The sequence below is a fragment of the Psammomys obesus genome, unplaced genomic scaffold, assembly GCF_907164565.1.
Source record: "Psammomys obesus unplaced genomic scaffold, mPsaObe1.curated_primary_1811, whole genome shotgun sequence".
In the NCBI taxonomy this organism is placed as follows: Eukaryota; Metazoa; Chordata; class Mammalia; order Rodentia; family Muridae; genus Psammomys; species Psammomys obesus.
In genome coordinates this window covers 5,441,894-5,457,727 of record NW_026586816.1, presented here as the reverse complement: position 1 = coordinate 5,457,727, position 15,834 = coordinate 5,441,894, and the positions used below count along the sequence as shown (strand labels likewise).

Below are 15,834 nucleotides of genomic sequence, written 5' to 3'. Positions count from 1 at the left end.
TGTGCACATGTGTACACACACAAGCTCTGCACACAGGCATGTAGACATGCTGTGCACATGTCACTGGAATATGCTTTGTGTTTTCAAACATTTTGAACAATTATAATTCCAGCTAACTGATGACTCTGCCTAATATTATTGCAAATTTTACAAATGTAATGTCTTGAGTTTTCCTTGAACTATATCTGAAAATCCTTGTTTTACTTATTGAGGGATAAAGGATTTGGTTACCTTTTAAGTCAGCACAAAACAGGATAATTTGACAGCTTCTATTTGCTTTAGATTTGGTCTCAAAATAATTCTTTCAAAAAATAATTTTTAGGGAACCTTATATATGAGCATTATATGTGTGTTTGTGTCAATTCCACCCTCCTTTCCTATTCCAACTACAGTGTCCCTCCTCCTTCTCAGACTCAGGGTCCCAGCTTTAATTATTCTTGTTACATATATATACATGTATTATATGGAGTCACTGAGTCCATTTAGTGTTGCCTGCATGTACTTGTCCAGGCTGACCATTTGAGGTTGGGCAACCTATGTTGTCCCAGGAGGAATCAAATTCTCCCTCTTTCTGCAGACATTGGCCACATGTAGCTCTTCATCGGGGGTGGGAACATGTGGGATTTCCCTTGTTCACATTGGTATGTTAGCTGGCATTGTCAGTATACCATTCTTGCTCAGGCAAACATATTATTGACATTTCATGGTGCATTTTGTTGTCATGTCTTTCAGATACTATCTAGCTGCATGTGTCTTAGATCTCTGGCTTTTACAATGTTTCCTTCCCTCTCTATAATTTTCCCCAATTTTTGGCATAGGGGTTGCCTTAGAGTTGGGGCTGGTCACCCACAGTCACTTATTCTCTGGATTTTGATCAGCTGTGGATCTCTGCACGAGTCTCCATCTGTTGCAAAGAGAAGCTTCTTTGATGAGGGGCAAGACATACACTTATAAGATATAAGAAAATTCAGGAGAGTGTTAGGAATTATATTAGTTCAGGAAAGTGTCAGTGGTGGGTTCTTTCTTAGGGTTTCTGATCTCTCCAGCCATGGATAGTTGGCAGGCTTGCAATACCGGGATGAATTCCGTCCTTAGTCCAACTAGACAGCTGCCGGCAACCCCAGATAAATGCCACCACTGCACCAGCGTGCATGCACTGCCAGTCCAGTCCCTGCTGTGGCCCACAGCGTCGCCGTAGGGTGGGACTCCTGGCTGCATTTTTTCCTTGACAGTGTATATAGCACTGAGAGCCCCTCAGGGAGGAAGTTTCCAGGTCATTTCCAGCTCTATCCCTTGTGTCTGGAGCATGGTGTCTTTAGCAGCAGGATCTTACCTTCAAATTCTGGAAGGTAACCAAGGGCAACAGCACTAGCCTGTTTTGTTTGGGGAGAGTCTCATACTCCAGCCGTAATTCAGACCCAAGGCAGCTACAACAGAGCCTGGCAGGGAGAGTCCCTCTGTCATGAAGGCCTCTGGGTCACCATTCAGCTAAGGACCAGTGAGGGGCTGGGATGGACCGACCTCTGAGAATTGGGCCACATTTCTGGATTGGAAGACTTAGAAGGGGCCAGACTAAAAGACGCGTGCTACTACAATAGTACGTTCAGGTTTTGTCTTGTCTCTTTGAAGAAGTTTGTCATCCCAACAGGCCACAAAATCAACCTCAGATATTTAGATATGTGTGAAAGCTGAGTGAAGACTGGCAGACCATGACCTTGCGTTTGTTTTGCTGCGTGGAAGAGACTGCATTTTTCTTTTGCTTTTCTTAAAGAACAGAAAGAGCCCTGGGGAGTCTCTGGGGCCAGGGGAGCTGCTTTGAATTTCCAGGGCTTGAGAGGAAAAGGGAAAGGCAAAGAACATAAGATGAGAAACTCACCACTGGCTGCAGTTTTCTTTGAAAATGATTAAAAACGCTTCGTGGCTGGGAGGATATTCCCAGGGCAGGGCCATTTCTCTGTCACACTGCAAATGCTCCTTTCTGTTTCAGCAAACAGACATAAAAGTGCTAAAATTAGCACTGGCCTGTGTTCAGTCTCATTTCTTCAGCTTCTTCACCCTGCTCTGCAGGATGAGAGGGTTTTCGCTGAAGCTGTGACTCAGTTGTTTCCCTGTTACCAGGCTGCTGTTGGGGCAGCCGGGGCTGGCAGAGCTCTGCCTCTATGTCACCTGTCACTTCATTTGAGTATTTACTTAGCTGCTGTCATTAGGGGATAAGAAGAGCTCTTGACCAGCACCCACATTTCATTCTCAAATGTAGCACACTCAAAAGCGAACAAGGAAAGTGCTTGGAAGCCGCCATCTGCTTGCTTTTCCAACTTGACCTTTGTTGGAATAGTGAGATGCTGCCATCTTGGGGGAGTGTTTTTCTTCCTAATGCGCCGAGTACAGTAGTTGAGTAGTGTGTGTGAGTGTGTGCCTGTGTGTGCATGCACACGTGTGTTTGAGCTAGAGTTCACAGTATGCATTGTAAACATCTCTAATTCTGCTGTTAAATAGCACCATGCTCAGTTACTGCACAATACTGTATCTTACCAGTTCCTCCTTCTTTGTGGCATTTGGCCATCACTCCCACCTGCCACATGGTACAATCACTGGTACATTGTGGGTTTTTTTTTTTGTTTTTGTTTTTTTTTGTTTTTTTTTTACTGTTTCCTGAGTTGTTATTTTAAAGATGAATTAAGGTTAAAAAAAGATTGTTTGCCTTCACTTCTCTGATTATGGTTTTTCCTTTCATGCTGTGAAAACAGCTTTCTGAACTATTTCATGTTCCTTCTGTTTAAAGAATTGCTTTCCATATTTCTTGAAGCACATATTTGAGGAAATCTTTATAGTTTTTTCTTTTGCTTTTTGAAGGGTAATTTTGCTGCTCTGTTCTAACTGGTACTTTCTGTGTTTTCAGTATTTAAATGTGCTATCTCTCTCCTTTTCTATTTCTTTTCAAAATGTATTTTTAGTTGCAAAGGACATATAGTTGTATATGTTGTGGATGTTATGGTGTGTAGTGTGACCTTTCAATACATGTGTATATATGTCAGATATGTCTTCTGTCAAAGACACATATTGCTTTGTTGTTGTTTGGGACATTCAGAATCTTCCGCACTTGCTACCAGGAAACATTCCATTTTTTGTCAGTTGTTGTCATTCTGTGGACATGTGACAGAGCAGGGGTAGTCATTCTGATACAGCTGATACAGCTGTTAATCTAGGGAAGGAGAGGGAAAAGGGCACTCTGGAGGAAGGCACCCAATAGCATTGGCCTTTAGGCAAGGTGCTGTGGGCCAGGGTCTGAAATAAGAAGCTTCAGTTCCCCAGACACAATGCCGTAACTACTCATACAGTTTCCAAGCAAGGGGTCAGCTCCACACTGCAAGGAAGCAGGCTTAGTTAATGTGTAACCTGACCACAGTCAGGCTTTCTCTGGGTTCCTGGGCAGCATGAGGTTTAGCTCTCGTGAGAACTATGTGGCTTGTTGGCTCTTGGCTGCAGATGTGAGAAAAGTGGGGCTGGTCTACAAGATTCTTCATACCCTAGCATCTTGGGGGACTGGTTCTAACACCATCCCTTTGCTTCCTCTCCCTAACACCCTTCCCAGAATCTAGTCACATTAAGTCTATTTCCTACTTCTCTGAGAGCAACTTTGTCTTTTCCATATAAGTAAGAACATGCAATGTTTGTCTTTTTATATACAACTTATTTCTGTACGTAATGTTTGCTGCTTCCATCAACATTGCTGGAAATGAAACAATTTCATTCTTTATTGAATGGGTATAGAGTATTCCATTGTGTATGTAAAACACATTTTAAAAATCTAATGATAATCACCTAGATCGATTTCGTTTTTTTGGCTGTTGTGGATAGTGTATTAATAAACACATAAATATGTGTTCCTTCAGAGCACTGATCACAGTGCTTGCCGATATAATCCTTTTAGTGGGATGGATAGATCATATGGTGATTTTGTTTCTAGTTTTTTGAGAAACTTTTATGCTGTTTTCCATAATAGCTGTTCTAATTTACATTCCCATCAAAACTATGTCAAAATTTCCTGTTTCTCTATGTCCTCAACAGCATTAGGTAGTTTTCACTTTATAGCAGTAATTTTCACTGAGAGAGAATGATATTGTGGTTCTTATCTACATTTCCGGGATGGTTGGTGATCATGAGTTTCTCATATGCTTATTGGCTATTTGGATATCTTTTGGGAAATGTCTATTCAGGTCATTTGCTCATTTAAAAATTACATTGTGATTTTTTTTAAAGTGGTTTATTTGAAGTTCTTACATATTGTAAACAATATATCTTGTCTTACAGTTTACAGATAGTTCCCTCATTTTCTAGGTTGTCTCTCGGCTCTGTTGAATACTTTGCTCTATAGAAAGCTTATAGTTTGATGTAATGTCATTTGTCATTTTTTCTTTGGTTGCCTATGATTTTGCAGTCATATCCAAATGTTTACCCCATGATGTCCTGAAGTGAAATCAGCTTATTAATGCACTAGTTACAATAGCAAGGAAATGAAACCAACTTAGGTGACTATCAATAGATAGATTTTTAAAGTGTGTTTTACATACACAATGGAATATTCTATATCCATTCAATAAATAATGAAATTGTTTCATTTCCAACTTCTTCTTATACTTTTGTAGTTTGAGGACTCACATGTAAGCCTCTGACCTATTTTCAGTTGATTTTTGTATCATGTGAGGAGGTGGTTTGGTTTCTTGTGCATGTGGACAGTCTGCTTTCCCCAGCACCACTCTCCAGTCTCCTTTGTTCAGTGTGTGTCTTCACTGTGTCTGTCAAAAGGGAGGTGTTTATAATGCATGGTTTTATTTCTTGGTTATCTAGTCGGCTCCACTGGTTTAGCATGTATGCGCATGTGTACCATGTTGTCTGGGAGCTGTTGCTTTGTAGTATATTCTGAGGTCCAATATTATAACCCCTTCAGCTTTGTTATTTTTCTTTAGAATTGCTTTGTGCCACTTGGTTCCATACATTTTTAGGAAGTTTGATTTTTACAAATCTATGAAGGATGTCTTTAAGTTCTACAGTCTTTAAAATTTTTAAACACTTAATTTTTTTAAACACTTTGAAAGTTGCAAGTGTCTTTAAAATAATAAGAAGAAAATGTTTTAAATACATTAAATGGATTTTTACTCCAAAAGGGAAAAACCGGGGTATGAAACAATTACACTTAAAACCAGTTTGTACCAGTGTAACTAGCCCAGTGTCCAACCTCTGGAACTGACCCATAAGATTCTAGGTGCCACAGGGCTGGGGATGCTCCACTTCACTACCTTTGCCATCCACAGCACACACTATTTGTCTCAGGGTCAGACAGGCTCCTTCCCTGCTGTCATCCCAGGGAGGTCATCCTAGCACCTCAGATATGCTGGGGTCTTCACTGTAACAGGCTGCACAACACTAATGGCCTCCCTTCGACCCCTACCACATGGCGCCTCAGTTTCTCACTCTGACCCCCACAGTTCTGGGACTTCACTGCAGCTTAGGCTGCGCTTTCACTGTCATGGCACGATTAGGGTGCTTTACCAGCAATGCATTGGGTTTCTCTGATGGATTCTCACTGCTGTGTTGCACATATTAGAAAATAAGTTGGCAAGTAGCTAGCGTTGTAGTTCCTGGGCATTGACTGTCAAGATTCCCTAGAACCTTGGCTACTAATACAGCTCCTAAAATGTCTGAAGCTCTTAGTTCTCAAGGTCTGGCTGATCTTTGAGATCCATCCAGTGACCAAAACCTGCAGTTTCTCTTTGGACCTTCACAGCTTTCTACCTTTCTTTAGCCTCAGGTCTTCTCTATATTTCCAGTTTCTCTTGTTACTGTTCTAGTTACTTTCTGTAACTTTTGAGCTGCCTCTCTTTGCTATGGCTGCTGTCATGGCTGCCACTACCCTCTCGTTTTGCTGCTTCCACAGTTTCTGTTGATACAGTGCTGATGTCCCAGCATTGCTTTTGCTGTCTTGCTGCAGCTGTCTCTACTATGGCTCTGCTGCTGCCTCTTCCCGCTGTTGCTATTCTTGTTGTCTGTCTCAGTCTGTTACTCCCACTGCTGCTGGGTTTTCAGTGTTACTAGTTGAGTCTGCTCTACTAATGATTATAGAAGTAGATAAGAGTTCTCCATGTGGACCTCTGGGTGAGGGGAGCAGGGGATGTCTCTGTCATGAACTCGGTTGTCTGCTCTTTGATCACTTGCCCTTGGTGAGGCAGCCTTGCCAGGCCATGGGAAAAGAGGTTCCAGGAAGTCCTGATGAGACTTGATAAGCTATGGGCAGATGGCAGAGGAGGAAAACGCCTCCACTGAAAGTGGACTAAGGGAAGGGGATGGGGGGAAGAGGGAGGGAGGGTGGGACTGGAAAGAGTTGAGGGAGGGGGCTTCAATTGGTATATATAATGAATAAATTATGAAAAATTAAAAATAATTAATAAAAAAGTAGACAAGAAAAGACCACGTAAGAGCATTGAGCTTTAGATGATACCTGAAGACAGAAAGAGCAAACTGTCAAGGAGCACAGACTACTGAGAACTTGTTACTTGGACCAACTTAAGTAATGTGATTAGTTCAGGTGGCATCAGAAAGTGGAAAGTAACATGTTATGCAAACAGAAGGAAATGTTTTATTGAAGGGATAGTACTCTACTTACAACAAGTTGGACTATTAGTGTTTGAGAAGCTGTTTTCTGATGGCAACATAGAATCACCAAGAAAAACATGGAGCAGGAGAAAGAGATCTGGACCAGAAAGGGTCCTGGGAACCCCATGTTCTGGAAGGAGTTGAGATACTCTGAGGGTGCGCCTATTACCAAAGGAGGAAAGATGCACTGGATCCTCTCCTCACTCAAACTGAGGAGTGGCTATTCCTCCCTTAAAGCTCAGGATGAAGCAGGAAGAGATTATAGATAGGAACAGCTTAGTTTTGCCAGAGGATGAGCAGAGAGGCCCTAAAGAAGCTGATCAATGGTGAGGCCACCAACAAAACCACATCTCCAAGTTGTTTTCTTATCCAAGAGCTTTTTCAAGAAGTTACAGAGTGGGGACTGTTGTCCAGATCTGTTCTGTAAGCATGAACTGCTTCTTGACTTATCACCCATGCTTAAGAAACTTCAGTGGCAATCACCAACCCAAAAGTCCCATAAATTGGAGAAGAAATCCTCATGAGAATAATTTTTGATTTTCAGAAAGACTATTAAAGAAACGACAAGTGAATTTTTCTGAGCACGTCAGGCTTCATTGCACATCTTAACAAGCAAGACATGGCACATGAAGTTCTGCGCATAGAGATGCTCGCTTTGCTTCTGGAAAGACCAGCAGGTGACAGTGTTGAAGTAGCTATCAGCTTGCTCAAAGAAGGCAGCTTCAAATTAACACATGTCACCAGGAGGAATCAATGCTATTTTTGAAATTTTGAATTTCTTTAAAACATTCTACACGAGTCTGAAATGGGCAGAGGGGTTCAGCAGCTGATAGGTTATATTTGCTCTACACAGAGATGGATGTGAGGACCACCTGCCACCTGAGAAGGACTTGGCTCACGTCTCCCACTGCTCCCTGTGGAGAATGACTGTAACCCAGTAGATATTCTTAATGTTGTCAAGATGGATCCCAGGCTTGTGGAGAACGAAGAGAAATACAAACTATTAAGAATGCTGCAATATGATGCTTCATAGCTGTGCCAGCAGAGGGCTTATGGGAGCCTTTTTAGGCTCATTAGCAGGACGACTTTGCATGCTGAAAAAGGAGCACATGGAATCATTGAAAGAATATCCAACAAACGATATGATATCACACATCACTCAGAAACGAATAATTAAGAAATGTTGCTAAGATGTTTGTTCACCTTTTATACATTGATTTGTCTCCATGGAGTGTTTTGGAATGTACGAAAGTGAAGAAGCCACTATGTCACCTCGTAGAATTTTTGTCAAAATATTTTTCCAGGAACTCTGTAAACTTCATGCAAGATTAAAAGATGAGATCTCACAGGCATTCTCTGAAGGATTATTACAAGACAATCCAGGGAATGCTTGCTTTGCCACCACTTTTACAGTTTACAGGCCTTAGAGGTTTAATGGATAGCTTGTGTGAGCATCTCAGAAAGTCATCAAAACTCATCATGGCACAGAAGAAACCCTCGTGGCCTCTTGTCTTCAGTGTTGGCCTCTTTGGCGTCTGAGTCTTCTGACTTCAATCCTGACAGCAGTGAGAACAGCTCTGTGTGGGGATGGGAGGGAGTGTCGGTTGAACTCTTAGACTTCCCATGGTTGATGCTGAGCTTGAGTGTGTTTTGGACAAGTGTCCAATGTTCGTTAGACCTGTGTTCATGTTGACAGCTTCCCTTCTTTGTGGACCAGGGCCTGCTGCTGTCCACGCTTAGTTTAGTGCTCTATGGTTCTCCCACCTTGAGGCTTCTCATATGGTATCCCCTAGCGTGTCCTAGCTGTGGGGACAAATGTGTCCAAGTATGTTGGGAGTTAGGAGACACACCCACAGCACTGGGATCTGTACAGGCAGAGGACCTGCCTCAGTTCCTTCAGGATCTCCGACTATTAATCCCTGTGATGGAGGGATGCAGCAGTGGGCATCAAGAACACTATTGGAACTTCAGTGTTCTCAGTGACAACAAATAGTGAGTTCTTAAAAAGTATATTATTATTATTATTATTATTATTATTATTATTATTATTATTATTAGGTATCATTCTTTAGTTAGGCTAGCCTGAAACTTAATATATAACCCAGACTGGCCTCAAACTCAGGGCCAATTTCCATCTTCAGCTTCCCAAGTACTAGCAGTCCAGATCTGAGCCACCACATCTGACTGAGGAGCGCAGAACAGGTTATTGAAGGATTCCTGGCTTCTGGTCCTGCACTGGCCTTATTGAAAATGTTTCTCATTCCTTGGTATGTGAAGGCAGCAAGGAGAGAGCCAGTTGCACATCTGGAGGAAGCTGTCAGTTTATGGTGCTGTTACAGTTTTCCAACATATAACATCATCATTATCCCCAGTCATTCCCGAGCCACAACCAATTCCTAAGTTTTCCCACAGTTGGGTGGGGAAAAATGAGGTGGGAAATGCTAGCAAACAGGTTAGAAACAGAGCAGTGGCCATATGGCCAGTTCCATGGTAGCCGACAGAGGTTTTCAGCTCCGACAGTGTCTGCTGCTTGCCAGAGGCTCTGGCATTTGTCGAGAGCATGTTACTCGTGGTATTAATGCCGACACATAGTTGGGCCCATTGGGATGCCCATTCACAGAGAAGCTGACTCTGAAGCTACATTTAGCCTTCAAGACAGGTGCTTTGTGAAGCTCTTCTGTCTTGATTCGTACCTGAAAGCTTGGAGAGCTCATGGCCCAACACCTTTCTAACACACCTTCCTGACACTTTCTTCTGGTTCTGTTTCTTTTAGTAGGAAATCAGAAGCCATAAATATGTTTTCTCTTTTAAAGCTTATTTTGAAATAAAAATTTATTACAACAATTTTCATTTAGCACATTTCAGAAATGCCACATTGCTTGAAGAAGAAGAAGGAGAGGCGGAGGAGAAGGAAGAGGAAGAAGAGGAAGAAAAACAAACAAACAAACAAACAAACAAACAAACAAACAAAAACTTTACCAGCTCGTCATTCCAAGACAGCTGTTACTGGCCTGATTTCTTTGTAGCATTTTCCCAAGCTACAAGGTTTCCAAAAGACCATTCTGTGTCTTTTCCATCTCATTTCAAGAGCTCAGGACCTCTTGGTCCACAGTGTCAGCTGCTTTTTTTCACTTGAAAGAGTGCTGTGAATGTTCAGGTCATTTATTCTTCTAAAGTAAACTTTATATTTTCCACCAGCATGTCATACATTTGAATCATAAAATTGTCCCCAAGAATTTAGAATATTACATAGTACTTAAAGTTCATGTAGAAAGGAAAGGAAAATTTATTCAACCAGAATCTTAAAACTTAAGTTCAAAAAAACAAAAGCGCAGTTCCAGTGTGTGCCAGGAGGGTAGACTTCTCTGAAGGTCGGTGTGGGAAGCAGTTTCAGAGTGTCATTTGTTGCTGATGCAGCTGAGGAGAGAGGCCATCAGAGCCCTTTGGTACTGGGGCTTGGCTTGTACCTTCACTACAGTACAAAAGTAGATGGGTTCTTTTCTTTCTTCGACTAAAATCTGGAAACCGTGAGGTCCTGAGAATGGCACTGTGTTTCCACCTGCTGGATGTTCAGGAGTGCAGAACTGTAAGAGGGTGCCTCAGACTGTGAGTGAGGTCTGAGGGGAGAAGTGAACTCCTGACATGTTTCCAGACAAAACCAAAGAGCACAGACTAGCTGTGTTTCTCGCTTGCTTTTCTTATATGCACAGAGGATCCCCTATAGCAAACTTAACTCCTCAAGGCATCGTGGTGGTACTGAAGTTTTCAGAAAGCACACTCACAGAGTGGCGTCACCTCATAGTGATGCTATTGTGATCTTAGACTTTCTCTTAGGTCCATCTAGGTAGCATTTAGATGTGAGGAGACAGAAAGTGTTCTGTTAAGCTTTGGAATTTAGTTCAGCTTTTAGATTAGGAATCCTTTCAACTTGAAGCTTGGCAGTTTGTCTGCTGGGTTTTATTGTACCCTTAAAGTCACAAAGGGAAACATGGGAACATGAGATACTTGGTCACCTTGCGTGTGTGTGTGTGTGTGTGTGTGTGTGTGTGTGTGTGTATGACCACACTGCATATAGCCCAGGCTGGCCTGGAACTCCCTATGCAGCTAGGGCTGGCCTCTAGAAATGTACATGGAAAGCCCCCTGAATTGCTCTCTCCCCCATTGCATGCTGGGATTATAGACCTGAGCTGTCACAGCTGGTTTAGGATTAACTGAGAATTCCATATATAATTAAAACATTTTCTCATGTTGTTCACTTATTGTCTTATCATTTGGAGCCTCACTTGGACATTTTATATTTAAAAACAACTACCTTTTGAGTGGTATTAAAAATTATCCCAAGGACAACCGCTCAGTTTATTTCTTCCTTGTACTTTCTTTAGGTCACTAGCTCCTCACTTCCTGTTCTTTTAAAAGGCTTTGTATGTGTTTTTCAAAGAAATTATACCATATGTTTATGTGAGCATGAAATTGTGATTTATAGATTTTATTTTCTTTATATTTAATATAATTAGCTTCATTCAGACAGAGTCTAAAAAGCCCAGGCTGCTCATAACCCTATGCTTCTCCTCCCTCAGCTTCAAAGTGCTTGTATCACAGGCACGTGCCACTAAACCTGCCTCCTTTTTGTTTTATTTTTTTCTTAATGTATGTAGGGTCTGCAATGATACTGCTATTTTTATCCCTTATATTGATGAGGATTAACCCAAGTAAAAATTATTATTTAGTTCACTTACAATTCAAACACTCAATCGTTTCCCTTCAGCTTGTTAATGATCTATACCTTGTATACTGTTTAGTTTTATGTCAACTTGGCACAGCCTAGAGCAGCGGTTCTCAACCTTCCTAAAGCTGCAATCCTTTAATACAGTTCTTCAAGTTGTAGTGACCCCAACCATAAAATTGTTTTCATTGCTACTTCATAACTGTACTTTTGCTACTGATTGGTATCTCAGTTTCTCAGGCCATTGGAAATATGTGTTTTCCAGGGGCCGTGACCCATAGATTGAGAACCACTTGCCTATAATTATTTGAGAGATTGGAACCTCAGTTGAGAAAATATCTCTATAAGATCAAGCTTTTAGGGTGTTTTCTTCCCCTTTTTTCTCATTTATTTATTTTATTTACTTTATATCCTTGTAGCCTCTCCCTTCCTCTCCTCCCAGTCTTACTCTCTCTCTCTTCCCCTCTCCCCTTTTCCTTCCTTTCCCATCCACCCCAGCTCCTCAGGATGCATCAGGACTGAATGTGTCCTCTTCTAGGGCATTTTTTTAAATTAGTGATTGATATTGGAAGGTGAGTGGGCTGGTGGGTTCTCTGAGAAAGGAAGTTGAGGAAGCCAGCGGGCAAGCTAGGAAGCAGCACTCCTGCCTGGCGTCTGTGTCAGCTCCTGCCTCCTTCCCGGCTAGAGTTTCTGTCCTGACTTCCCTCAATGATAGACTGTGATGTAGAAGTGTAAGCAATATAAACTGTTTCCTCTAAAACTTGCTTTTGGTAGTAATGTTGACTAAGGCTTTTTGCTACCCAATTTTTTAACTTAATATTTTCATTAGTTCTTTGAGAATTTCACCCATGTATACAATGTATTTTGACCATGTTCAACATCAAATTCTCTCCCTACCTTCTCCCAGAACTGTCTCCCCAACTCCTCCCAATTTCTAATTATTAAAAAAAAATGACCCACTGAGTCCAGCTTGTACTGCCTATATACACATGAGTTTGTGTCCAGCCATTGAAATACGACCAACCTACTAAGGGCCATACTCTTGAAAAATTGACTCTTCTCCAGACCAGCCGTCAGTAGCTCCTCTGTTAGGGGCGCACAAGCCTCTTCCTCCTCCACACTGGAATGCTGCCTGGCCTGATCTTGTGTAGAGAACCACAGATGCTGTGAGCTCAATGATGAGCTCCGTGGTGCTGTCATGTTCAGAAGATACCGTTTCTCTCCACTTTTCCCCAACCTGACCGTCACAGTCTTTACACCTTCTCTTCCACAGTGGTCCCTGAGTCTTGAGGGGAGAGGGTAGGACACAGGTGCCCCATTTCTGTGTGAGTACTCCATGGATGCTCATTTTCTATGTCTTAGCCACTTGGGCATGTCTGCATTAACTGCCAATCACTACACACATTTTTTTTCTGATAAGATCGGAGAGCTGTACAAATCTGTGGGCATAGAGACGCAAACTTAGCGAACAGGTTGTTGCTATGTCCATTTAGCAGAATGATAGTAGTTGCTTCACTCTTAGGACTTATATGTTCTCGGACCATGGCTTGTTGGATGGATTCATATTCTTCCATGTATGTGTTTCATCCTATGGAGTGAACCTTAAAACTAAGCAGAGAGTGGTTGGTTGTTTCCATAACAGTCATGTCGCTGTTGCACGCAGGGCCATATTTGCCACACTTGTGTGAACAGGGTTCACATCTGGATAAGACTACTAGTGACTTTTTTTTAACCCCCCAGCAGCCTGCATAATTACCTTCCAGGACAATGAAAGCTAGCCATCAGCCAGGAAGCTTGCTAGTCAGCACTAACGTTATTTCTCCATGCTCTGTGACCAAAGTGTGTGGTGTCTTTGGCAACAAGAATTTATAATCAAGTTCCAAAGACAATGGCTTGTATTGTTTTGGAGTTTCTGGAATACCCCTGACTTGGGAAATATCCCATACCTAGCATTTAGATGGGAGGGCAGGGCAGAGAAGTGGGTTGGGGAGGGAAAAGTAACACTAAGTTTGTTGAAAATTCATATGGAAACCAACTATTTTAATATTCAAATATATATATATCTACATATTATGCACATACACGTATGTTCTGTTTCTCTCTTTATTCTCTTGTTTAGATTTGTTTTGAAGTTTATTTTGCCTTTATTATTTTCATTTTTTTAGGTAAAAACTCAGATTATGGATTTGACAGTTTGTTCCTAATATAAATACTAAATGTTATTAATTTTCCCCATTGAATGGTGAATATTACAATTTTGGTATGCTGTGTTTTCTTTTTCACTTATTTCAAAATACATTCTAATCTGCCTTGAGAGTTTTCTTTGATGAAAAGGCCATTTCCATATGTTCAGATTTTGCATGGTGGTTCAAATCTATAATCCTACAAAGTTGAGGTAGGAAAATTACTGTAAGCCTAAGGCCAGCCTCATACTACATAGTAAGCTCTAGGTCAGCTGGGGCTAAAAGACAAGACCCTGTCTCAAAAAGTGAGGACAAAGCATAACCCCAAAGCTAACCAACCAAACAATCAAAGAACCGTGTTTGGTAATTTGATTTAGTATCTTTTTGACCTCAAACATTGGGCTTATATGGAGATACTTTAGCGAGAAGATATTTGGGTTTACATATCAGAAGTTACTAGATTTTTTTTTACAGTTAAGTGAGCGAATGTGATGTCATGTCTTTGTGTGAGTTTGAAATGATGCCTTCAGCTGATTCTTAATGGTTTTGGGCCTAACGGTAGGTTTTGAAAACAGGTTTTGCAGTCTATCTTAGCAATGTTTTCTGTTTGTTCCTTTTAGCAAATTACCATTGGATAGAACCGGATCCTGAAAAATTCAAGATGCTAAGCCTCTACAGTGCGTTAAGAATTCAGGACTCAAAAAATGAAAAGAAAATCAGAACCAAGACACTGGAAATCTGAATACCCCTGCAGGAAAACACCAAAGGACCATTCCATTTTTTTGTGTACTGCTGTGGTCTGAAGGGGTAGTGGGTGTTGTGGGATGGGGGAATGCTCGTGGGTTCGTACCCATGCCTTTCCCATGGAGAGAGGTCCATTGGTTTCCTTGCTTTTACCATGTCTTGGCTTGCTTTTGGAACAGGCTAGCCCAGTGTTGCCTTGTCCTCAGGTCTACTGTGGTGTATTCTGTGTGTCCACGATCCGTGGCCAGCACACCCCTGCTGTGCCGTGTTGTCTCATCACTGAGTGTCAGGGTAGGGCTGGTGTGAGGCAACCAACAATAACACATCATATGAGACTTTGCATCTTGTAAATTTTCACCTTTTTTCTAAAAATAAATAACAATAAAACCAATAAATCTCGACGAACTACTTTATTATCAGACAGATTCTGCTGTGTCTGTTTAATGATGTTGTCTGTAAAAGTGTGGTGTGTCTGAACCCACTGTGTGTATTATACTTCATTTCAGATAGGCTTTGCAAGAGGCCTTCCACAAGTGGTTTACACAGACCTTTGGTTGTGATGTGAAAGGCTGTCTGTGGTAATTTATGACTGATAGCATTCTGCTTGGGAAAGTGGTGGCAGGAAAGGGAATGCAAATGGGTCAGGGAATCTTTTCTTCAGAATGGCCAGAGCATCCTGATTGAGAATAGATGCAGCTGTTCCACCTGGGAAGTGGGACGATGCCTCCCACGTTGGCTGCACATAAGCCCTTTTCCAGCACCTGCTCTGTTGTATGTCCACCCAAGCCAGGACACAAAGTCACGTGAAGAAAGAGCCACACTATTTAAGGAGTTTAGAGATCAGTGAAATGTCTATAGCAGTCATTTTTTTTAACACTGTATGATGTTGAAAAATAACCTAGTTTATGGTAAACAGTTTTATCTTCTCTTAAATCATTTCTCATCTTATTATAGAGGAGATACCTTTATCTGGCAATGCTGCACTGTCTGCTCGTGACCTTTATAATGGCTTGAGTCTGTCTGGGCTCACCCACTTGTCTACTTCAGATGAAAACATATCAGGAAGTATTGAAAAAAAAAAAAAAACAAATGTCATAAATAACACACCTTGAAGCACTTGGGTTAGGGAAGGGTTTGTTACCTAGTGAAATTTGTCTTTTTTTCTAAACCAGTAGAGACTTCCAGCAAAAATGTATGATATTTTAACAGGCACATTTGAGCTTAAAAACATTGCACCCTATTGCAGATAGATCCAGGTCAGTTTTCCCATCTTATGGGCAGTGAGGTCCAAGAAGCCCCCACCCCCACCCCACCAGAATTACCAAAGTAGGCTTGGACATGAACACATTTACTGAAATCCCCTTTTACATGCGTCACTGAGCAGATTTGTCATATATTTTCCTGGCACTCCAGTTTATCAGCTCCAATTAATGCTCACTGAACAGCTGCAGCCTGTCCGTGGAGTCAGGGGCGATGAGGAGGGAATAGTAATAACTCAGAGCTGGATGTTTGGACAGTGGTACAATGACACAC

General features: G+C 41.6%; 1 protein-coding gene and 1 pseudogene across 1 annotated transcript in view; both read left to right on the top strand.

Moving 5' to 3' along the window:
* The window catches only part of Dtd1 (D-aminoacyl-tRNA deacylase 1), a 158,999-nt gene extending 144,277 nt beyond the window's left edge, over positions 1-14,722 (top strand). The window contains exon 6 of the mRNA XM_055602619.1: positions 14,178-14,722. The gene's annotated coding sequence lies outside the window, so the exon portion shown is untranslated. The remainder of the gene's footprint in view (positions 1-14,177) is intronic.
* Positions 1,079-7,684, top strand: LOC129672964 (pre-mRNA-splicing factor CWC22 homolog; annotated as a pseudogene).
* Positions 14,723-15,834: the final 1,112 nt, after the last annotated feature.